Genomic DNA, 25,414 nt, shown 5'->3' with positions numbered 1-25,414 from the left:
GTCAAGATTCCAAACCTTCAGAGATTTACTATATGGCAGGAAAGATCACAAGTACATCCAGCCAAATATGAATAAATGTAATCAAATATTATCAAATGTGATTGGAGCACAGATGAAACAGAAATTCCTTTCACCTGGGATCTAGAGAGACTTCTTCAGAAAATGTGGCTTTGGAGATGGCCAAAGACATGGGTGGAATTTTGGCAGAACAGGATGTAAGGAATTTTAAAACTGATTCTAAAATTCATATAAAAATTCAAAGGATCCCAAATATCCAAAACAATTTTGAACAAGAAAAACAAAGTTGGAAGACTTGCACTATCTGATTTTCAGCTTTTTTTTTTTTTAAACTACAGTAATCAGAAAGTATGGTGTTGGTGTAAAACAGGAAAATAGAATAATGGAGCAGAATAGAATGTTCAGAACTAAACCAACACTTATATAGACAATTGATTCTCAAAAAGGATGCAGTGGAGAAAGGATCTTTTCAACAAGTGGTGCTGGAAGAATTAGAGAGTGATATGCAAAAAAAAAAAATGAACTTTGATCCACACCTCACAAAATATACAAAAATTAACTCACAATGGATCATAGATCTTAATAGGAAATCTAAAACTACAAAACAGCTAGGAGAAAAAGCATAGGCTTAAGCTTTATGACCTTGGGTTTGGCAAATATTTCTTTGCTATGACACCAAAAGTATAATCTATTTTAAAAAGAAACTGATAGAGTGAACTTTATCAAAATGAAGACTCTTCAAAGTTGTTCTAAACACTGCTAAGCAAATGAAAAGACAAGCCATAGACAGAAGCTATTTGAAGATCATATATCTGATAAAGGTCTCTCTTTGTATCTGATCCAGAATAAAGAGGTCTCAAAACTCAATAATAATGCAAACACCTGAATGAATGAATGAGACCAGAAAACACACTTCAGTAAAGATATCCAGATGGATAATAAGCATATGAAAAGATGCTGATTAAAGATGCCATTAGTCATTAGAGAAATGCTTTTAAAAACCACAGTGAGATACTAGTACACATACATACAAGAATGAATACGATTAGAAAGACCGACCTTACAAAGTGCTGGTAAGGAAGTAGAGCAAGCAGAGCTGATACACACCACAAGGAATTTACAATAGTACAACCATTTTGAAACAGTCTTTTACAGTTTCTTTAAAAAAGGTAAATACCTATCTACCATATAACCCAGATATTCCTCATCTGGTGCTTTAGAAAAGAAAAGCATATGTCCTTATAAAGACTTGTAACCAAATATTCACTGCAATTTTATTTATAATAGCTCAAGTTGTAAATAACCCATGCATCCATCAAGAAGTAAATGGAGAAACAAATGATGGTCTATCCAAACACTGCTCACAACAAACTATTCAGTAAAAACTCAGCACAAAACAATACTCTGCTATAAGACAAATAAGCTATTAATACAGCAACACAGATGACTCTCAAAATAATTACACTGAATGAAAGAAGTCAGACAACATAGAGTAGATACTGCATGAATCCATTCATACAACTATGTTGAAAATGCAGACCAATATGTTGTGATGGAAAGCAGATCAATGGTTTCCAGGGGAAGAGATGGGGAGGGAGGGAGGGACAACAAATGGCAGGAGAGAAGCTTTGTGGGTGATGGGTATGTTCACTCTCTTGAATGTGGTCATGGTTTCTTGGGGATATACTTATGTCAAAACGTATTAGCTGTACACTTTATACGTGTGAAAATTACTTTGCCAAGTATACCTCAAAGCTGTTTTAAGAAAAAAGGCACTTCATTCCTGATCCACCTCAGCGCCTGATTGGAGTGACATGATCAATCCCTCACCCTGTTTGCCTAACAGGAAGGTAGAAAACCTCTCACGGAAAATAACATATGGATTTTTCATTTGCAATGTCTGCCATGTAATAAAGAATTTCAAGACATGCAACATGTCAAGACTATATAACGGATAATATGAGAATAAGAAACATTAGACAAAGGATGCAAACCCCCAGGTGATGTAGGCATCAGAGTTACCAATAAAGGCTATGAAATACTTTTAATATATTCAAGAAAATAAGGAAATTATGGGAGAATAGATAACAGGGTAAAGACTTTCACCAGAGAAATATACTGGAATGTATTTTTAAGAGAAATCAAACAGATACTCTAGAACTGAAGCTTTCAGCTCTGGAAACAGGTAAACAGAGCTAATTAGGATCCCTTTTAAGTAAAACTTTCAGTAATACCGGGTAAAATACAACAACAAATGTAACACAGAACTAACTATGGAAAGAGAAGTTCCCAGGTGACAATACAAAGAGGACACTTAAAGCCCACAGTGGTAATCTTGTGAGCTGATGCCACCAGACCCTGGAGGGAAGGGGTTTTAATCTGCACATAGAGATACAATGTCCATTTAGGAAAAACGGTCCATACCAGATGTAGAAGACTCTTCCTTTATATCTATATAGGCAGATACAGAGATGTAAAGTGGCAGCAGAGGTCACAGTGACACAGGGCCCTGGGCCAAGGAGTGTGAACACCTCTGCAAGCTGGGAAAGGTAGGAGGACGAATCCCTCCCTAGAGCCTCGGTGTGGAACGTAGCCTTGGCCACACGTTGGTTTTAGCCCATGACAATGACTTTGCACTTCTGCACAATAGAACAGTGAGACGATGAATGTGTATTGCCTTAAGCCACTGAGTCTGTGGTCCTTTGTTACAACAGCAAAAGGAAAGAAACTCAGGAACCAACATGAACATGAACCCCAAGCTGCCTGCTGTGCTGGCAGGAAGTTCTTTGTCTCTGATCCTGAGGGAGACTCCTGTCTTCTGGCAGCATCCACAAACTACCTCATGCTAACTTGACAGCTTGCAGATGGTTATATCTTAACCCTGCACAGTTCTTGATATTTAGTTAATAAAATTGATGGTGTCATCATGGGTATTTTTCCATCTTTTAAATACCCTTCAGTCTTCTAATAAAGCTACCTCTAATTGAGAGACAGTGTAAATAGTTTTCAATCTACATAATAAATAACTGTGGTTTTATTTGGTTGTTTAAATTATGAATAATAATATTCACATTAGTAAAAGTTATTAAAATCAACATTGTTTAATGAAAATATCATTTCTTTTTGCATGAACATGTATTAACTACAATAAATGTTCCATGCTTTGTTCTACGATTTACTGTTAGAGCCTTAAAGAATAATATTTTCCTCAAAAGATATTATGGCAAAGGGATTTCTTTTGGTGGAACAGTTCCTACATCAAATCTGGTGCATGGCTCAGGCCACTGGGAACCTAGAGATGATAGATATTAGGAGGCATTATAAACACAAAATGATTTTTAAAGGAATTAAACAACTGGATGTGTGAAAACAAAGAATCTGAGAATATTCTAGTGAAATAAATGTATTTTTCAGCTTAAGCAAGACACTGGGTGAATAAATCTAAAATGAAAAAACCACCCAGAGATCAGCAGTGGGTCATGCATGCAGTGTGACTGATCAAAACCAAGTTGTTTCCAAACCAGTGTGCAGGCTTGATGCCTTCATGAATCAAGTCTGTGTGGCACCAGGCCATCTCGAATACATGTTGATGAGGTATTTATAAGCCCTTCACCATCCCAGCACAAAGCCCACACATGAGCCACAAGACCATCACCTACAAATCTGCAAAACACACAGCATGGTGAATAGCACTTTTCTTGTTCAGTAGCCGGTGGCAGGGCACTGTGAGCAGACAGAGATACAGGAACACAGAGACACAGAGGCACTTCCCCTCACTCAGCTGATAACCTTCCGTGCATTCCTGGGGACAGGATTGTCATAAAATGCACCATGGATTGATCCTCCTCCTAGGAAAGGAACGGTAGGTCTGTCCTCAGGTTGGAGCAAGGGTGGCCGGAGGATCTCAGAAGAGCTGTTTCAGCACAACCAATAGAATTTTCGGCCACCATGACCACGAGAGACAGGTCTCCTGCCATCCCGGTAGGCACTTGGGCTCCTGAAAAAAGCTGGGCTCAGTAAAGGCTTGAGTAGAAGGCACAGACCTGAGGGATGCCCCAGCAAGAGACAGGAGGTAGGGCCTGGTTTATACTGCTCTGGGTGTATCCCAGCCTCATCCGAATACGAAATCAGAAATTTGCAAAACAGCAGAGCTGGGATGGATCATCTACTCCAGACTCCTCACATTACAGTTTAAAGTGTGGCAGCCCTGGGAGGCAAAACAACGTGCTAAAGGCAGAACGTGGAAGAGGCAGCGCGAGATAAAATGCACCGTGCCAACCCCTGTTCAAGGATGCTGACACTGAGTGTGGGGCCAAGGTTTCCAACGAGGAGAATGAGACAGTGTAAATACTTTGTTCCCCCCAAAACCCCAAATATTTTTTAATGGCACAAAACTCACCTTAACTAGCTCTCTTCTGAGGGGGCTCTCTTCTGCTTCTTCGTCTTTCTGTCTGTCTCCATTTCTCTCTCTCAGACAAAAACACATACAATTTTGTGAAAGAGGACTTCCTGCCATACAAAGACAAAATTCATATCTTCAAAAAGACACCTGACAAAGCACGTTTCTCAATTCAAGTCTTTGTGTGGGGTCTGGGCAACTTGCTTATTTTCTAGAATATTCGGTGGTTCGAAAATCAGATCATCTTCCCCAAAGGAAGAGTTCTGGTCCGTGTTGATGAAGTTGGGGATGTCACATTTGATGAGCAAGTTCGGCTCCTCCTCTGGCCACCTGCTGCATCTGATGGCTTCCTGGAGCCGAACATCACTGTCAAGGGCTATGGTTGGGATACTAGCTTTGGCCTTTTCGAAGTGGCCCACTTCATTGACGTAGCAGTGAAAGATGGACCTAGATTCGTCATTGACCTGCCAGAGAACATCTGGGGCACCAGCGGTCTCCCAAAGTCTGACACAAATCTGTTCAGTCTGAATCTGTCCTCGGGAGACACTGCATTGCTATAAAGAAAACCAAAATAAAATATCGCTCACACTCTAGCTCGGTGACCTGAAGAATCATAGTTTTTGCCATCTACTGAGAGCAAACCCCTGCAGAGAGCATGCTGACAAGCACTGGAAGTGAAAGACATCACTTCTGAACACATACAATTACACCCAAGGCAAAAGTCTCAAGTGAGGACCCTTGGACAATCCTGAAAAGACATCGCTCCCTGAGAATCCTCAATATTGGTGTCTCGCACACCAGTGTTTCTCAGTGGGACAATCAGATCATCTTCATCAGATTTAGTTAAAGTGCTTCTTAAAATGCAGAATTCTGGTGTGCACACCCTCAGAGTCTCAGAGGTAAGGACGGGTAGTCTGTATTTTCATAGCCACCAAGATCACTAAACATGCTCAGGTTTAGCACCGCGGTCTACATCGGGTCACCTGAGCATCGACAATGCTGTCTCATGTGGTGGGGTGGCCATGTGTGTCAGGGTGCTGTCCTACCCACGTGACTCCCCTGATTCTCAAAACTCACAGTGCAGCCCCATTGGGCAAGAAATACCACCATTTCACAATGCATACTCAAGGCGCCCGACTGACAGATACAATCAGTGATAGGAGAGGAGACAAAACTCAGCTTCCTGATACCTTCTTTCACTTACTGTGGGACAAATGATCAATTCAATGGTAATAAATTAGTGAATGAGTGAATAAGATGACTCGTTAGTCCCACGAGTGCCTGGAAGAGCGAGCCTGGGCACACTGAGAACCGTAACAGCCCATCTACTTAATTGCCATCCTCCCCAGATCTATGTAAAGGTTACTACCACGCAGGCAGTGTCTCCTGAAGGGCAAGAATCATGTCTGAACACACTCTCAAATCCAGAACAGAACCTGACAACAATTAGGCTCTGGAGTCTGTGTTTAGCGAGTGTGGAATCTCAGTGACTTCAGCTCTTAGACCTTGCCTTCCCATCCCACCCCTCATGATATGGCCCCTAAGACCAGTTCTTTCAGGGCTGGGGCCACGGAAACCATTTACAGGACTGGAAGAATCTGATCATATAAACCATCCCCCAGATTATCATCGTGTCACCTGCATTTCAGGGATCAGTAATTCCAGAAGCTTTGCAGTTCAGGCAGCTGAGGGATTTTTATATCAGCTCTGTCTTCTACTGTGACTGCCTGGGTGACATCCGACAAGGAATTCTCAAAAGCCTGAGCTTTTCCTTTCAGGAATAATCTAATTAACAAATCTCGCTGACCACTCAACCAATGTGATGTGAAGATCAATGATTTACACAGGAGTACAACATTCACTAGGTCGTGGATTTAGAATCAGAGAAAAATCATTTGAGAAAGATTGACAGAATTTAGCTTTAATGCAAATTTAAGTATTCTTACCTTTCAGTAAATCATCTTCCCCTACTTATCACTTCACCCAAGTTTAAAAGATATTTGAGAACAGGGATGAGTGTGCCAGCAATCTGTGACCCAATAACCTAAAATGTCACCTAGGAAAAAGAGGAGTAACACATTTTTAAAAAGCATGGTGAGGATGGCTGGGCCATCCCCCAACTCCACACTAAGGAGCTCTGAGTAATAGCTTTCCTGCCTGGCTGGGGCATCAGCTGATGTGAAAACCCACCTAGAAACCTCACTGTCCAGCAACTCTTCCGTAACACAGGCTACACTTCCTCAGAATTAAGAATTGGGTCATGTAACCCCTTCGCTGAAGAATAAAGACAAAGGAGAACAAGAGGTTTCTGCAGCTCCCCAGGGGAGAGCCCAGACCTTGGGCTGCATGCAATGCGCCCACCTCCCAGGAGAAGAATTAACTGGAGAAGGGCGTTCTGCGAAACTGGGGCAGCAAAGTTTGATATGGGAACAAATTGACCAGCTGGCCAGGGACAGCCCCCTTCGTCGCTGCCTTGGCAGCTGCCTCCGCCCCCTCAGCACATCCTGCCCACCTCCAGTGGCTAAGCTGTCAGGGAAATTGTGCTTTGGGACCTGGGGCAAAAGAGGCTGCCCCCAGGCCAAGCTGCAGAAGAGATGGGAGCTAAACCACCAGCTCCCAAGCGGCAGGCTCCATACCCCCGCCAACATCCCGCCGCCCCCTCAACCTACTGCAACCCCGGGGCAATATGACCCGGAGAAACGTGACCTGGGAACGAGGGTCAGCCACGTCAGGCCTCCAGAGAGATGGGAGCTTATCCTCCACCTCGCCAGGGGCAGCCCCTCTCTCCTCTCCAACACCTGATCTCACCGCGCCCACCTCCCAGGAGCAACCTGACCGGGTGTGGGGTGTCAGGCGAATCTTGCTCGGGAGAGGCCATCCCCAGGCCAGGTCAGTGGAGAGGAGAAGAAGTGGCCCCATTAGGCAGGGCAGCCGGACATCGCAGCTGCCTCTGCCCTTCGAACGCATCGCGCCCTTCTCCCAGGAGCAAGCTGACCTGGAGACGGGCATCCGGCTTCTTGGGCAACAGAGGACGCCCCCAGGATTGGCAGCGGGGAAGAGGAGAGCAAATTGACAGGCTCAGCGCTGCAGGTCTTCTACCCTCGCCGTCGCCACCCCCGGACCTTAAAGGCACCGCCAAGGGCACCCCTCCCCCAGCAGGTTGAATGGGACAGGTGTGTCTGGTGATCTGGGGGAGGAGAGGCCACTCCCACACCAGGCAATCGGGGAGACGGGAGCCAATCCACCAGCTCCCCAAGGCAGCCACCTACCCCCGCAGCAGCCACCTCTCTTGCCCCCTGACCTCACGGTGGCCTCCTCTAGGGAGCAGGCTGACCTGGAGATGGAAGTCCGGCGAACTTGGGACAACAGAGACCGCCCTCAGGGCAAACCATGGGGGGAAATGGGAGCAAATGGACCGGCTCCATGGGAAAACCTGCCGCTGCTGCCACCACCCCCAACGTACCACGCCCGCCTCCCGGGGTCAGGCCGACTAGGATACACGTGTCCCGTAACCCAGGGCAACAGAGACCGCCCCCAGGACAAGCCGCGGGGAAGATGGGAGCAAATGTGCCCGCTCCCCCGCTGCAGGCACCCGACCCCCGCCACCCGTGCACCCTGACTACCCTGCCTCCCGCCCCCAGCAGGCAAAGTGGGACAGGGGTGTCCGGGGACCTGGCGCAGCAGATGCCGCCTGCAGGCCACGCGGCACTGACATTGGAGCTAATACACAAGCTACCCCGGGGCAGCCTCCCTATCCCCGCAGCCACCACCTTACCAGCCCCCTGACTGCACCGCACCCATCTCCCAGGTACAACCTCACCTGGAGTCGGACCGCAGGCAAATCTCCGGCGGCAGAGGTCGCCCTCAGGCCAGGCCGCGCGGGACAGAAGAAATGGAGCTACTCCCTGGAACGGACCCCCTCCCCCTGCAGCCGCCGCCGCCACCTCTCAGGGGCAAGCTCACCTGGAGACCGGCGTCCCGCCTCTAAGCAGCAGAAGCTGCCACTGGCTCCGCCGCGGGGGAGAGCTGAGCGAACTGACCGGCTTCCGCGCGGCAGCCCCCCTAACCCCGTGGGCCCCGCACATTAATGGCACCGTCCCCACTCAGCAATCTGAGTGGGACAGGCGTGTACGGTGACCAGGGGCAGCAGAGGCCGCTCCCAGGCCCAGCAGCCGGGAGAAGGCAGCTATTCCACCAGTTCGCCAGAGGCAGCCGCGCTCCGCCCCCCTGTCGCTGCCGCTGCCCACTGACCTAACAGCCCCACCTCCCAGGAGCAAGCTTACCTGGAGTCCAACATCTGGCGAATCTCCAGCGGCCAAGGCCCCCCTAGGCCAGGCTGCAGGGAAGAGAAGAAATCGACCGGCTTGCCCGGGCAGCCTCCCACGCACCGCTGCCTCCGCCGCCCCAAACGATTGCACTAGCCTCCCGGGGTCAGGCTGACTGCGAGGATGTGCACTTGCCTTCTAATCCTGGCCACATGCCTGAGCACCTCCCTGCATCCCTTCACTCCCCGCACCTCTGCACCCCTGCCACTATCTGCACTTCTGCACTGCCTGCACTTCTGCACCCCTGCACCCCCGCATCCCCTGAACTGCCTGCGCCCTCCACAGCCCCTGCACCCCTGTCACCAGTTACACTTTTGCACTGCCTACACTCCTGCACCCCTGCATGTCCCACACACCACCTCTTGGGCCTGTGGCAGAGTCTCTGCTGTTAGACCAATGCACAGGAACTCACATCTTTGCCAGTATATGATGCATCAGTGGACGTCTGGGGTTGGCTGCAGGAAGGTACATGTTCCCGGTCACTAGCCTGGGCCACTAGGGTGATCTCTCTGAGGTCACCAAGGGCGGGCTCAGAGATGGTGTTTTCCGGGAAGAGAGGAGTTGAAACAGGTCTTGAGGGCAGAGCTGTGCTCACCAGGCCGTCCACGCTTCATGTTTTACACAGGGCTTCGGAGAAGTGAAATGGATCCAGCCAAGTAAGACCGGCCTGCTGTACGCCCACCTCAGTCCTGGGCTCTGAGTCAGACCGACTGGCTCCCACACTCACGGCCCAGTTTTGGTACCTGAATGGTCCCTTTGAGGCATCCCATCAGTTCTCAGGAAGAAGTCTGGCTGCTTCCACCCCATGGCCCTCCCTCCTGTGCTGGCCTCAGGAAGTTTCCTTATTTGGGGAAGAAGGCAGCCCACCCCCTACCCCACCCCTCACCATGCTCTCACCCAGGCTGCAGCTCTCTCTGCCCATCAGAGTCTGGAAAGCCATCCCTCTTCAGTTATGTCCCTTCTGAGATGGACTTGCTTCCACTCAATTCTAGGCGAGGATGCACCATGGAATGCACTGGGTAAGAGAACCAAAATAAATAATTTCTTCTGTGAGGTTTTCTGTTTATCTACTGGGATGGGCTGTGTGTAGTTTGCTACAGCTATTGGTGTGAGAGGCTAAAACAGCCTGTGTGTCCTTGTTTTCATCTCCCCGCTGTCTTTGGGTTTTCCCTTGACACTCCTGAGACATTTACTTCTTTTAGTTTTATTCCTGTTATTACACAGGGGCCCTACTGACATGGAGGTAAGTTGTTGGGGGAGCAGGACAGAGCAGGGCATCTGTAGTCCTGTGATTAGTTCTCATTGAGCCTATGCCCTGAGCTGTGACCTCCACAAGTGTGTCTCTTTCCCCCCACCCCAATTTGGGTGAGACAGAAGGGATTTCCCTTCTCCCAGGTTGGTTAGGCTCTGGTAAAATAATTTCTCATTAAAAAAACAAACAAACAAAAAACAACTTCCCCAAATGAAACAGAATGTTTTGGGTATATTTCAATAGAGTTATTTTCTCCTTTCCAGGCAGGAAGCATGAGGAGTTATCCTCTGAGGCCTTCATTCTGAGAACAGGACACGGTCCTGGAGGTAAAATGCATGAAAAAGAGCAGGGGGCCCCTCTGACTGGCCCCCTGGAGTTGTCACACTCGGACTTCCCCATGCTGAGATTTCCACTGGCCTCAGGGACCTGTTAAATCTGCCTGCCCTGGGGGTTGTTACAAAAGCGGGTTCTGCCCTGGGAGCTGTGACTCGCCAAGCCTGCCTGGCTGCCTCTCTGTTTTGGGAGCAGATTTTCCCCTCATTTTTCTGGGATCTAAGAAGTACAGTGGGATTGCAGCTCCCTCAGCTCTGGTGTTGTTTTCAGGACAGAAGGAGAAATTTCTGAGCTCCACACGAGCTGGAACAAAGGCTGGAATCCTCCCCTCCTCTGCCTCCGTGCAATAAGTGGCTGTGGTTCTAGCAGAGTTTCTGAAGATGTGGATTTAAACACACACATCCCAGCCCCTACAGGAGCACACAGTCCCATAAATCCCCCCAGTTTCCACTGGTAACTACTGAGCTGATGGGGACACGGGTTTCGGGTCCACAGAGGCCTGACTGCACTACTTGCTCCGTGGCCTATTAACGTGGTTGCTCTGGGTCTTGTCTGAAGTGGCTTGCTTACCGCACCTGGTACATGGGAAACACAAAATAAGTTCTAGAAACTTCACTTTTTCTCCCTCCAGGGCCTTCAAACATAGAAAGTATTAAGTGAACTCAGACGGCCTAGTCACCGTAATGAGGTCCGTCCAGCCTGGCTCTCCTGAGTGATGGGCACTGACTTGCACCTTAACTCGGAACAGTAGGGGAACCGCCTTCTTCTAACTGGGCCTCTCCCCACACCGGGCACGCCCTCAGCTGAGACGGTGTCAACTCCCCCATTGAGGTGTGTGCTGGTGGCTTCAGTGTGACCTGGCCCTGCCGGGATATGAACCTGCAGTGAGTGAGGTGGAGGGTCGGGTGGAGAGGGGTCCCTTCTGGGGTGGCAGGGGGCCTGGTAGCACCCAGCCCGGCCTGGTGCCTGGGGCTCCCTAACACCTCCTACAGCTCCTGGGTTGGCTCCGGTCCTGGCCAATCCATACACCCTCCCAGTATCTTCTCATTAAGTCCCTTTTTGCTTTTATCAGCGAGAAGTGGCTTCTGTTGCTTGTTCAGTGAAACAATACATAGGGAAACCAGACTATTTCTAACATCAGTAAAATACCAACCTCAGTTATCTCGCCGGGCAGACCGTGCAGCACAAAGGCCTGCACAGGGCTGTGCGAACGGCTTACGTGAAGGGTCCTCATCATCTGTCTTCAGAGATGCAGAAGCTGGTGGTTCAGGTAAAACCTCAGGGAGGGATTGAGGAATCCAAAGCTGGTTGGTTTCAAAAGCTAACTGGTCAGACCAGACCCCTGAGCTGTGGTCAGAAGCCTAGCTCAACATCACGCAGACTCAGCACCATAAGTGCCAGGTGGGGGTGGTGGTGTTCCCTTTGCAGGCTCTCATTGGGGATTCACTGTAGTCCCTTAAATGCAGCAGAGATTCCAGCCCCCTTAGCCCCCACCCTGCGTGTTCCATGACACAAATCCCGGGAGTGTTTAATTTTCATCTTTGTTTAGGAGGATGAAGGAGGGGCAAGAGGAGACATAAATTCATACTGACTGACACAAGGTCACAGCCAGTACCTCCTCCTTGGAGAGATATGTGCTCCCAAATTGGTGGCTGGGGGGCTGGGCGGAGACCCTCCACTGGTCCCAGAGGGACTCCCTCATCTGGCCACAACTGATGGGTTGGACAACAGATCCAGAGGGAGACAGAGCATCTTTCCTGGGAATTTGGAACTGACACACAGAAATCAAGTTCACTCATCTGGGGATTGGCGAGGGGCGGTGGTTGGAAGTCAAATGAAACCAGAGCATGAGAGAAAGTTAGAAGTGAAAGAGAGAGAGACAGAGAGACTGAGCTTGTGAGAGCAAATAGTCAGAAAGAAGGAAAACAATCAGGGGACAGAAGAATTCCAGCTCTTGACTGTCTAGTCTGTCCTAGCCCATCAACGACCCCGCGGGATGGTTAATAAAATTCCAGTTTTGCAGGTAAGGATAAAGGCTGGAAGAGGTGGGGGCTGGGTTTGGGTGCACAGTTAATTCAAGTGCCGCTGGACCCCTCATTTCCCATTGCCTGAAGGCACTGTAATCCTCACTGGGACCCCTGCGGTCCCCTGACAGCCCAGCACCCTGATCAAATGGCCCCTGCGGGAGTGGGAACCCCTCTGAGAGTGAAGAGTTCCCTGAACCGAGATGCCATGCATCAGCAGGCTCCTGCACACCCCAGGTTAACATCTCCCCAGCTGTGCAGTCTCCCGACCCACTTCCCTCCCTGCCAGGCACCCCTTCCTTACCACCGAGTGTACTGCAGGAATTCAGACACAGGGATGCCCAAAGCAACACGAGCCCACCGGCTATACAAACAGCAGACTCCCAGCCCCACCTGGGTTCCGAGGGGACAGTAGGCGTCCTCAGCTTCCATGTGTCTAAGACAATCTTCTTCAGCTGGAGGTTATAGAGAAAAATAAAAGGTCCAAAACATAGTTCAGTGAGGAATTCCTCCAAGGACCTGACTCCAGAGACTACAACCAGGGGTCCCTACCCCCCGGACTTGGGGTGAAGGTGGATTATTGATCAGCACAACCTCCGGTGGCCCAGCTCCTCAACTTGGCTGCCCAGAGTGGGCTGGGGGAATGGGTAAAGCCAGGGCACTCAGGAAGAGCACAGAGGACCTGATCTCCCCTCTCCGCACTTGTAAACCCTTCCTCAAATCTCAAGGCATCTGACAGAGAGCAGCCACCACAATAAGGAGATGCTCCCATTTCTTCACTCACTCCAGTCTGTTCACTTACGTGCTGAGCATCCACTGGGTCCCAGGACATGACACATAGGATGGCCGATGGGACAGGCTTGGTCCTTCCCCCTGGACCCTGTTCAATCTGATGGAAGAATGATCACTCATAAAGAGTTTTTCAAAATTATACAGAGACCAAAGACAAACTGCAGAGTGAACCAAATTTAAAAATATATATGAAGATCCCCCAGTCTCCCCGCCTAAGGTTAACAGCATAAAGCAAAAAGATGTTGCCTTTGATCACCAAGGAAGTTGTCACCCCCTCTCAGGTGGAAAGGACAGTTATTCTTTGAGCAGGACACAGAAGTGCTCCATCGGATTGGACCAGGGCATCTACAGTCATTCAGCAAATGTGTATAAGCTCCTACTACGTACGGGAATCTCCTAACTAGACCAATTCACAAGGTTCTCGGGCTTTATCAGTCAACAAAATAGACATGACTCCCCATCACTGGGGGCTCAGAGTTTTAGTAGAGGAAACAGGCAGCATGTTGGGGGTAGTAAGAGCTTGGAAAAATTAAAAAAAAAAAAAGAGTGATATGAGCAAACTCCGGTGATGGCGGTGGGGTGGGAGGCAGACAGGAGGGAATAAGGCAATCCTGGCAGATCTCACGGAGTAATGAACTTGAAGCAGAATAGATCCGGAGGAAGAAGAAAGAGCCGGAGCCAGAGGCCCCCTGAGTGAGGGGGAGAGTGTGGGCAGAGAGGCAGAGCACGCCGGGGCCTGAGGCCTTTGTGACGACTTTGGCTCCTAATGAAATGATGACCCGTTTAGTGAGTTTTGAGGGGAGGGGTGATATAGTCCAACTTAAGCTTTTGTGTTTGTGTTTTTTTGTGGGAGGTAATTTATTTATTTTAATGAAGGTGCTGGGGATTGAACCCAGGATCTCTTTTTTTTTTTAACATTTTTTATTGATTTATAATCATTTTTGAACCCAGGATCTCTTGCATGCTAAGCATGCGCCCTACCACTGAACTAAACCCACCCCATCAATGTATGCTTTTGCATGCTCCCTCTGACTCTGTGTGGATGAGAGATTGTAGGAAAGCAAAGATGGAAACAGGAGGCTATTGGTGTCCAGGAAGGGCTGAAGGTGGCTCTTAGGAGGGTGGGGAGCAGGGAGCAGGTGGTTAAGAAGACAGAATACCCAGAATTTTCTAACAAGCTGGATTTGCTGTCTGTGTGTGTAAGAGAAAGACAGAAAGAACATTGTTAAAACATCTGGACCTGGACAATGGGAGGGATGTCCTCTCCATCCACAAGGGATGGGACAAGGTGGGGCTGAGCAGGTGGAAAGGGGCTGGTATCAGCTCAGTTCTTCAATGTCATGGTTAAGGTGTGTATTACATATTGCCACAGAAATGCCTAATAGGTAGAGGAGTCTGTTTTCTTTTACTTTTTAACATTTAAAAAATATAATTTAAATGTATTAATTGTATTATGTGAATGATTTGGGAAGTTTGTTTCATGCCAAGGTATATGTTATATATAGCCAAATGGAAAATATATCAGAAAGGGGAGAAATGAGGGCTTTCACATAAACTGACTGTCCATAACTTAGGTAAAATTTCAATAAAACCAGTGTTCAGTGCAAAAACCTCATCTTGGTGTTACATAAAAATAAATGAAAAGGGACTATGTTAATGTATCATTATTTCATGTTACATAATAGACCCAAACAAACACACTGTTTAACTATAAGGCTTGTAGAAATGCTATTCGCTTTTTTCACATAAATACAGAAATGCAGAAAGGTTCTAAGGTAGAATAAGCATCTTAGTGGAAATAATACAGATTTGAGCATTTTACATGATATATATATTTACTGATACAAAATTTGGAAAAGTAATTACATAGTAGAACATATGTATGAATGTGAAAGCAAGATTAATGAAAGAAAAAGAATGTGAGTCTCAGGGATAAAGGTCCAGATGGAAAGGGCAAATCAGGGAGTTTTGGAGAAATCGAGAAATTGATGGCATGCCAATTTCCAAGGCTGGGTTGCTTCCACCAAAGGAATAGCAGAGAGAGAGATGAGAGGCCCAGGAGCCAAACCTGGGGCACACCCACAGTGTATGTTTGGGAAAAAGAGGAGACATTGGCAAAGGACCAGCCAGTAGACCAAAAGCAGAAAACAGACAGAGCGATGGGCTGGAGTTTAAGTTAAGCAGGAACACGGGGGAGGAGGGATGGAAGAGCTGGGTCAAATGCTGCCGAGGGTCTACGCATGATGAGGACTGAAAATTGACCGCTATATTTAGCAACGTGTGGTCACTGATGGCCTTGACAGGGCAGTTTCCATAGAGCGAGGGATCAGGGGAAGAGCCAGAGTGGGTGTAAAAGGGGATGTCTCAAGAGAAGATGCAGACAGTGAGTTTAAACAACTCCTTAAATATTTGCTGCAAAGACACAGGGTGGCAATTGGTGGGGGTGAATTAGGGTCAAGGAGTGCTGTTTGTTTCTTTTAAGAAGATGGACGTTTATATACTGATGGGAGCCAACTAGCAGGAGAACAAAATAGATGAGGTAGTGAAAGAGAGGATGGTTTTGGGAGTGACAACCCAGAGAAAATGGGAGGGATGGGGCCCTGGGGACTTTTCGAGGAATTGGCTTTCGATGTTACCTGTAATAAGAGGTGGGGCACCGAGAGTGAGGTCAAAGACAACACTAGGTGAGCGGATGTGCTGGGAGTTGCTTGTGAAACTTCTCTTCTGTTGGCTTGTTTGCTTGTTCAAAGTAGAAAAGTAACCTTACCAGCTGAGGGATGAGGAGGAAGAAAGAGTTACTGGAGCCATGAGAAGAAGATAAGAAAGAGCCTTCCAGGGAGAATGGGACAGTGAAAAGAGCAGGGGGAGATGGGGGAGTGCGCTCCCAGAAAGTTACATTTTCTCTTTGACGTCCCCAAATGTGTGATGTGTGATTACCCTTCCTGCTGTCTACGAAATAAAAATTAATTATGGTTCAGAGGAAATGCTATTTCATTCTAAGAGGCTACCTGTTTCTCAGGAATGGCCATCTTAAACTGCAAATATTACAAAAAATGTTGAAAAGATGAACCTGTGTACCTAAAATCCCCTATTTTCTATTAATTTGGTTACTATTTAATTCCCCTATCAATAACTCATAACCAATACTGCCATGATGGAGGTACACTGATGCTTAAAATGAAATGAGATCTGTATCCTTTTCCTAAATTCCATGGCTTCCTTAATATAAAGTTCCCCTTGGAATTTAGGAATGTCTGGTATAAGAAGTGAGAAACAGTTTGAGAAAATCCCGGCTCAGAATTACACAGCACAACCGCATCTCAGAAGTATATACAGCCGTAAAGAATTTTAGAAGCAAAACTCCGTAACTACTCTTAAAGACTTTTGCAAACCTGGGCCTGCCCAGATGTTTCCAAACTGGAAAGGGACTCCAATCACTTGCCTGGTACCGGACCAGAGGCTGGCCAGCCTTTTCTGTAAAAGCGAGAGAGTAAATATTTTCAGTTTTGCAGATCATTTTGTTGTAACCATGCAGGTCTGCAATAAGAAAGCTAAGAGCACTGGGAGACAGGAAACAAATGGGCATGCCCACACCCTCCCTTCCACTCAGGGCAGCTTCTCTGTGGTGGGCAGTTTTGCCACAATAACTTGTTTCTTTGTTTCCATTGGTTTCTTTTTTTCCACCTTACTGCTCAAGCTCAGAAATTCAGGTGGTCCTGGTCCTTCAGCATCCATGCAGAGAGAAGGCTGAGTGGGGTTGGGAACCCCACCTGATGGAGAAGAGAGATTGCTGGGAGGGACACTACGGTGGCCACCATGACACGAGGCAATCACACCTTCTGGGGTGAAAGGGAATGAAGACAAGGGAGGGACAGAGCAGTGGGACCCCTAGGTCGCCTGCCAGGATTTCTCTCCCTCCACAGCCACCCTGGGTGCCTGGGGGGTGTTGGGATTCAGCTACGGTGATTAGGCTGAAGGGACTCAATAAAAAGGACCATCCAGCTCCTCACTAGGTTCCAAACGCAGCCCCTCAAAGTCCACCCTCTGAGTTTCTGGAACTCAGCTGGAAGAATAAATGAGCAGGCCAGATCCAGAGCCCAAGCCAAACACGACGGTGGTCACGTGGGGTTGTAACCCCATGCTCAGTGGTAGGGGACGCCTTGCAAATCTGCAGAAATCCCTGTTCCACCTCATTCCTGGGGGAACCCCAGATCTCCTTCTGCTCTGTCTGTTCTTCTCTTGATGCTATTTTCCTGGATGGATGCAGAGTCTTTGAACCTGGCCCTCCAAACGTACATAAGCAGCCTGTTCGATAAAACAAATTATGCACTTTTTCACATTTGCCAGTTTTTTGATTCCAGAAATTTTGCGGGACTCATTCTCACAGTCTCCTGTGCCCCCACCACTTGGTGGCCCTCTGCTCATGGAAAAACCATTTCCCACAACTGCACCCTGCCTCCCAGCTGGTCAGAGGGGAAAGTCCCACAAAGACACAGGTGTTTGTGAGGATCCTGTCCCCCAGCAGAAAGCCTACTCCTGGAGCCACGGACAGGGATCTGGCCTCCTGAGCCGCTCAGCTCTAATTCAAAGCCTAAACTGGGGGCCCCGAACATTGCTGACTGACTTTCTGAGTCACCTGGACTGGAGGGGCCTGATTTTTCTTTCCAGGAATGGATGTAGTGCAGCCTCCATTTTCAGGGCTGATATTGACGATGGATCTAGTTCCCCCCACTGCACCGCAGGAAGGAGAGGCCCTTCCATCCCACAGCTTGGAAACCCAGCCCAGGTAAGTTCTCAAGCAGTGTATTGCTGCCAGGTCCAGTATCCCTGCAGAGTGGCCTCTGTCCCTGAATGAGCCCCTTACCTGGGCCTTTTCTGCCCAGACACAACCACACCCCAGTCTGTGCCAGAGATCTGGGGCTCTGTGTGTCCAGGGCACACAGTTGGGACCTGAGCCAGGTGTCCCCTGGGCCTCAAGGGGGAGAGGTCTGCCTCTGCATCAGGGGAAGGTGATCCCTCATGGCTGGCAGGACGCTCTCAATATGGACCTCCAGGCGCCCAGGGAGCAGTTTCCCTGCAGGTGTTAGAAGCCATCATGAGGAGGGCAGGCCCCTCTTTGTGCAGACCATCCCGCAGTGCTGGGCCCACGTGCTGACCACAGAAAACTACATGTCCCCAGGTTACCCCAGGCAACCTCACAAATTCGTCACTTGGTGACCTGGGTACCACGGGATCATTGGCCATCCCATGAGGGTGGTCCTTGCAGGCATGGACTCCAGGTGCTCCCGTTAAGAAATCCCCCTGGGTTTCTGTGGTCACAGAGCCCACACCAGAAGATTCTAGTCCTGCAGTGACCACCACAGCAGTCACCTCCCCTGTGCATGTCCAGGAACAAATGACAGCAATTTATTGCCAGGAATCGTGATGAACAAGGGGGTGGGATTCCATACTAGTTTTAGGATCCTGGTAACTCACTCTGCACCCCAAAAAGCATCCATGAGAAATGTGTTTATTGGGATATCTGTGCCCCTAGAAGAGCTGTTCCTCAGGGCTCCTGGGACCCTCCAGCCCCTCTCAAGGTTCTCAGAGCTTGGGTCTAAATTTCTATCTCCCTCCTTTGGTGTACAGCCACCTGTGTCTCGTGATCACAGGTCACTTTATTGCATGACTTGGCATGTTCTTAGTTCTCGTCCTCCACCCCTGCACTAGACTCCCACGATGTTCCCACTGACCCTTGGCTCCCTGGGTGGGTCAGGGGGCCCTAAGTCTGCACCCTTCACTCTCCTCCTCTACCCCCAACTCTGAGGCCACCCCTAGGTGGACTGGAAGGTGTTTTTAAATGAGTCTTACACAAGGACATGACTGGACAAAGCAGGGCTCCACCCCCGGAAAGCACACCTGCTCCCTTCTCTGATGAGGACCCCACAGCCCCACATTGCCTCCAGGGGTCTACTCAGCACACAGTCCCCCAGTTCTGGGCAAGGCGTCTCCCTGGAATCCTTGCTTCCAGGCAGAGTCTCTCTGTCCTTCTGAGTTTAGAGTTGTTCCCATGTTCCTGAGCACCAAGGTGCCCAGCACAGACCCTTCACTGACCTGGAGAGACAAGGAAGATATGTGGCCACAGGTATCACAGGACACACCTGCTGGGACCCCAGGCCAAAGGGCCATCCTTCTGCCTTCTCAGGTGTGGATCCCGTGGTATCTTTTTGCAGGGGGCCCAAATGGGGAGTGGGGCCCAAAGCAGTTCATGGGGCTCTCTGGGCAGGGAAGACTTGGGCCAGGCAGCCTTGCCTGGTTTCCCTCCTGGGGCACTCTGAAAACTCCTGCTCCTCTGGCTGTGGCTGGAGGCCCCCCAAACTTCAGGGCGGGGCCCTTTCTCTCAGCCTCCACTGCCTCCAAAGCCACGCTGGAGCTGGCATGGGGAAAGAGCTTTCTTGCCCTCTTGTGGCCAAGCTGCCAGAGGTGGATGCTGCGGGGAACTGGAAAGAGTTAGCAGTTGCTCAGATGTGAGTGGTTAGGCAATTTGACACCCTGTCAACTAGCCTTAAACTTTGGAAAGAGGGCTTTCCCGGGAAAGCTGGAAGTTACTTTCAGAAATTTGTTTAAAGATTTCTTTTTTTTTTTTCCCTTAAAGACTCATAAAACCTCTCCCAGGTCATTCCTGGTATGGACCATTATCCAGGGATCAATCGGGAAATGCAGGAGGAGAGGGGTGGAGGTAGGGGAGAGGGTAGGGGAGATCAGAGCCCACAGAGAGGAGATGCCCCTCCCAGGAGCCACAAACTGGGCAGTGGCTGCTGGCATCCAGCTCTCCTGTTCTCAGGCCCATTTCATCTGTGGGATGTTTCCAAAAGAAACAATGGTGGAAGGGCCATGGAGGACCCCTAGGCCTCCCAGAATAGACAGGGGGAGCAGAGTCACCATGCTGGCCCAGAGCTTGGAGACAGACCTGCAGTGGAGACCACAGGTCTTCTGAGAAGCCAGTTTCGAAATAAAGGCAGTATGCGCTGGAATACCCATTTCGAGCAATTGCTTCATCATAGACATGTAATTTACATAGTTCTTCTCACCACGAAACTGTGTTCCCAACACGCTACATGAATGACGGCTTCAACACACATTCATTTCTGAGATGTGAACAAGTGTAGACCCGCTCTTTCGTCCAGCATAATGGGCATGGTTACACCTAGGAAAGCTTACCAAGATTTCTCAGCAACAGCCAATTTCGAAATAAAGGCAGTGTGCGCAGGAAAAGCCGGTTGGAGTGAGGGCTTCCCCATACACATGTAAGTTATATAGTTCCCCTCACCATGAAACGCTGTTCCCAACATGCTACATGCATGAAGGTTTTGACACACATTCAGTTCTAAGAAGTTAGCATGTGGAGAGCCGCTCTTTCATTCAGCATAAAAGGCCTGGTTACACCCAGGAAGATTTACTCAGATGTCTCAGCTGGTTCCTTCACCCAGATTCAAAATAAAGGCCGTTTTTGCTGGGAAAGCCTGTTGGAGCGTGTTCAGAGCTGTTTCGGGCTCTGTCCCAGCTGAAGGGTGCAAACCCCAACCTCCAGAATGAGGGACCAGGACCCCACCGGCCAGGTGGTGTTGCCTTTGCTGGGGAACAGTGATCTTTGGGTTAGATATTTTGCAGCTCTCTCTAAAACCTGTTTTGACTTAAGTTTGCATCCTAGTCACCAGTTTCAGGGCAACAGAAAAAGCATATCCTACATCCCTTTGCACTGAAATCTTCCCAAAAGAGCAAATATTTGCCCATGAAAATACCAGCTGCTCTTCTAAGGCCCCCTAAATACCCAGCAGTGTGGCCGGTGCACTCTTGATCAGGAACAGGATGAGAGGGACCAGCGGTCTTCCAGCAGGCTTGGCCTGGTGTGGCAGCTGCGCTGTGGGTCCGTGGTGGGAGGGCCATGCAGGGAATTCTGTTTGAGGGGCCTCTGTGCACGTCTGCATTATGCTCTGAGGTTTCATACAAAGCTCCAGGCATCCTAACTGGTCAGATACAGCCCCCACCCTCGGGCTGGAACCACCAGGACCTCAGTACCTGTAACAGGGACAGTGCCCGGTGTGGGGAGAGGTCATGGGACACTCCGGGGCAGGGGTAGTGGTGCTGGGGAAGGCAGGGGTTGCAGTGAGTGGTGGAGGGAGCAGGGCCCCTTGCTTGGGGGTGAGAGTTCTTGGGGAGACCACAGAGCATGGCACACACAATCCCCACCCCATACCCCAAATTCCTAGCCCCGCCAACACAGGGGCTTCTCTGAACACTCTCACCGTGGCTAGCCTGTAAGACCGCACCTAACCCGGCATCTGGCACCCCTGCCCTATCTCCCCTCTTAGGACAGATCCCGTCTCCTTGGAAACTGCCCAGCAGCGTGAATTCAAGGCCTGCAGCGGGCCTGGAGGATCTGTACTTCAGGTGCCCTACCTGGCCAGCCGTTTGTGCCTTGGCTCAGTCCTCTATCTTGCCCAACGGCAGCCTGGGTCCACGTCCGGTGCAAGGGGAGGCCGCGGAGCCCAGGCTGAGCGACACACACGGACAGGTGAGGGTGCCCCCGCCCCGCTGCCCCACCGCCCCGCAGCCCCGCCCACTGGTGGCAGCACCGCCCCAGCATCCGGCCGGCGCCAGCTGCAGGTGAGGACGTCTGCTCGGCACCGCCTGCCCCGGCCCCGCCCAGCTGCCCCATAAGCCTCCCCCCAGCCCCCGTCCTGGCCGAGCCCTGGCTCCCATTGGCTCCGCAATTTCTGCCCTCTCACGTCTAGCCTCGGGAGGACACAGACGCAAGCGCTAGAGGAGGGCCCCGCGGAGTTGCCATGGCTACATGCGCCACGCTCTGCGCGGGCCGGTGTGAGCTTCTGGGGCGGGCAGCGGGCTCCGGAAGTGTGCAGCTACCCGGGACCATGGCGGTGCTTGCTGCTGGGGCTGGCGGCTTGCTCGCCTGGGCGACTAGTTCTTGCCTGGTCAGTCGGCGGCCGACATCCTGTCTGGGGCGGCGTCCCACAGACGGTAAACGTACGGCCGCGCCGTTGGCGGGGCCAGTGGACATGGACCGGGGTGGGATCCGGGTTGGTGTGGCTGCCGGGGAGGCGCTGTGGTGCCAGGGAGCGGGTTGGGGCGGGGAGGACAGGGCTGGGGCACAGCCTCGGGCTTTCCTCCCCCTCGGGCACTGGGGCTGGGACCGCGAGTCCGGGTAGCCCTGCTTGGCCGCGGCCTCCCAGAACCCCCGGGAAGGGCAGGCGGAGGACCTGACTTTTATGAAGCGGGGCCTTATCCGGGTTTTGAAGAGCCCCAGAATCAGATGTTGGAATGGGGTGGTTTATCAGCCTTGTTTATCTGCAGGGAAATTTCAGTTCCATCCAGATGTTGGCTCCTTCGGTAAAACTCAGGAATAAGACAAGGGTCATTGCCGATTAGCAGTTATCTAGGGCTTGACTCAAAATAGACTGTGCGGGGTGTAGGGATGGTAGATGGGCCTTCCCTCTCAAAGTTGGCAGTCTTCTGGGATTAGAGGCCCCAGTTGAGGATTACATCTTCATCTGCGGTAATGGAGGTTGTGGGAACATTAACACAGAGAAGGGAGGAGTGTGGCTGCGATAACTCATTAAAGAAGCCAGGACCCTTGCCTGGCTCTTGTGTAGGAGAGTCTCGCCTAGGGTAGGGCAGCAGTTATCAAAGTGTGTCTGAGGCCCCTGAGATGCAAGACTATTTTCATAGAAACGCCGGTATGTCACCTGCCTTTTGCACACTCTTGCACTCCCGAGTTTCCTGTGGGGATTTCCAGGGAAAACCTGATCTGTGATATCACAAAACAGGGAATTTAGAGGCAGATAGAATTCAGAACTCACCAGTCCAAAAGAGTTTTGCAGAAATTAAAATCACTGCTCTTCTTCTCATTAATGATTTTTGTTTAGAAAAATATACTTATTTTTGCTTAAGAGTATTAATGGTAACATGTAGTAGGTTGTTATTATTTTTAAGTGAAATCATAAGCATTTTTTAAAGTTCTTATTTAAGTTCTAACACAGGAACTATTGATAGATTTAACCCACATAAACAGCAGCCTTTTGGAGTCCTCAGTAATTAAGAGTGTACAGGGGTCTGTAGGCCAAGAAGCTTGAGAGCCCCTGGAGAACGTGTGCTCAGGTACTAGTCAGGTACTTAGCGTTGTTAGACAGATGCCAAGATGTCTTCTGCATGTGCTCCCGGACTCGAAGTAATTGGCCACATGGAGACGGGTGGGCAGTGCCTCCACTATACAAACCAGAAGCTGCTGAATGTGTCTGGATTGTAGGCCATGGGCTGTGCAGGGATTCCCGTTGTATCTGTTCTATCTAAGCCGGGATTCCTGTGCAGAGGCTTGGCCCTGAAGACCCGCTCTCCTTTGCTCCCTGCCAGGTACCTTCTGTGTGACGTCAACCCTCCAGAGGGCTTCAGCCTCCATAGGAGCGTCTGTATCCACATCGCCTTCCTCCTGAAAACCCTGATGAAAATGGAGGAATCGGTGCTGGTGATACCCCCTTGGGGCCGCCTCTACCATTGGCAGAGCCTGGACATCCACCAGGTCCGGATTCCCTGGTCTGACATTTTTGATCTCTCAAGTCTCAACAGAAACATCCCTGACACTGAGTACCAACCGTTCATTGCAGGGGAGATGGTGATCGTTTAACTGGGGCCAGACGGTTGTTGTTCTGGTTCTGATGTGAACATCAGGCCATCTTGCTTCGGGCTTGTCGGTCTGCTAAGGGGTCCTGCTCATGTTTCCCGCACTGCAGGTGAATTTGGTCTTTCCATAGTTTTTCTCAGGAAATAGATCTGAAGTGTATGAGATATGTGTTCCCTCCGCTCTGAAAATCCTGGCCTCCTGGTGAGATGGAGCGGTGACAAGAAGGCCACTGCCACACAGGCCTTGTCTAAAGAGGACTCGCTCCCTGGGCAGTAAGGGCCATTCTTACCTGAAGGAAAACACGATGTGTGTGTAGCATGGGCCACGTGCTGGAGAAGGTATGTAAACTCTCATTCAGTATAATTTGGTCCTGCTCAAGCTTCCCATTTTACTTTCCGTAAGAGGTAAGAGTTGAAGATTTTCTTTGAATAAAGGTATTTAGAACTAATCTTTTTCTTTAATTGAAATGTGGTTGATTTACAATGTTTTGTTAGTTTCAGATATACAGCTGTTTTGTTAGTTTCAGGTATACAGCATAGTGATTCAGTTGTACATATACATAGTCTATTCTTTTTCAGGTTCTTTTCCATTAAAGGTTGCAAGATACTGAATATTTTCCCCTGTGTTCTGCAGTGAATCTTTGTTGTTTGTCTATTTTACATATAGTAGTTTGTAGTTGTTAATCCCAAACTCCTGTTAGTTTTCTAAGTCTGTGAGTGTGTTTTTGTTTTGTAAATAAGTTCATTTGTATCATTTTTAAAAATTCCACATACAAGTGATATCATATGATACTTGTCTTTCTCTGAGTTATTTCACTTTAGTGTGATAATCTCCAGGTCCATCCATGTTGATGTAAATGGCATTATTTCCTTCTTTGTTATGACTGAGTAATATTCTTCTATATCTAAATTCTACATCTTTATCCAATCATCTGTCTGTGGGTGTTTAGTTTGTTTCTATGTCTTGGCCATTTTAAGCAATGCTGCTGTGAACATTGGGGTGCAGGTATATTTTGGAATTAAGGCTCCCTCTGGATATATGCCCAGGAATGGGATTGCTGGATCAAATGATAAGTCTTTTTTTAGTCTTTTGAGGACTCACCATACTCTTTTCCACAGTGGCTGCACCAAACTACATTCCCACCAACAATGTAGGAGGGTTCCCTTTTCTCCACAGCCTCTCCAGCATTTGTGGTTTGTGGATGTTTGAATGGTGGCCATTCTGACTAGTGTGAGATGATAACTTATTGTAGTTTTGATTTGCATTTCTCTGATAATTAGCAATATTGAAACTTTTTTTCATATTCCTATTGGCCATTTGTATATCTTCATTGGAGAATTGCTTGTTTAGTTGTTCTGCCCATTTTTGGATTGGGTTGTTTATTTTTTTTTCTTATTAAGTTGTATAAACTATTTATATAGTCTAGAATTTAAGCCATGTTCAGTCTCATCTTTTGCAAAAATTTTCTCCCATTCCATAGGTTGTCTTTTTGTTTTCCTTATGGTTTCTGTTGCTGTGAAAAAGCTGATAAGTGTAATTAGCTCCCATTTGTTTATTTTGTATTTTATTTCTGTTGCTTGGGTGTATTGCCCTAGG

At 49.0% G+C, this 25,414-nt stretch overlaps 1 long non-coding RNA gene across 2 annotated transcripts; it reads right to left on the bottom strand.

Moving 5' to 3' along the window:
* Positions 1 to 9,631: 9,631 nt before the first annotated feature.
* LOC141577828 (uncharacterized) lies at positions 9,632 to 21,703 on the bottom strand. Of its 2 annotated transcripts, XR_012507295.1 has the most exons (6): positions 21,583 to 21,703; positions 16,536 to 16,617; positions 13,154 to 13,240; positions 12,656 to 12,806; positions 11,481 to 11,604; positions 9,632 to 9,757 (listed from the first exon to the last, which is right to left on the bottom strand). It is a non-coding gene; the product is annotated as an uncharacterized LOC141577828 (long non-coding RNA). The 2 variants fall into 2 exon arrangements; XR_012507296.1 differs by lacking the exon at positions 16,536 to 16,617 and having other exon boundaries at positions 21,583 to 21,682.
* Between the last annotated feature and the right edge of the window lie 3,711 nt (positions 21,704 to 25,414).

This window comes from Camelus bactrianus, chromosome 6 (genome assembly GCF_048773025.1).
Source record: "Camelus bactrianus isolate YW-2024 breed Bactrian camel chromosome 6, ASM4877302v1, whole genome shotgun sequence".
NCBI classification, from domain to species: Eukaryota; Metazoa; Chordata; class Mammalia; order Artiodactyla; family Camelidae; genus Camelus; species Camelus bactrianus.
Note: the sequence above shows the minus strand (reverse complement) of the source record. Positions and strands in the feature narration are given on the sequence as shown.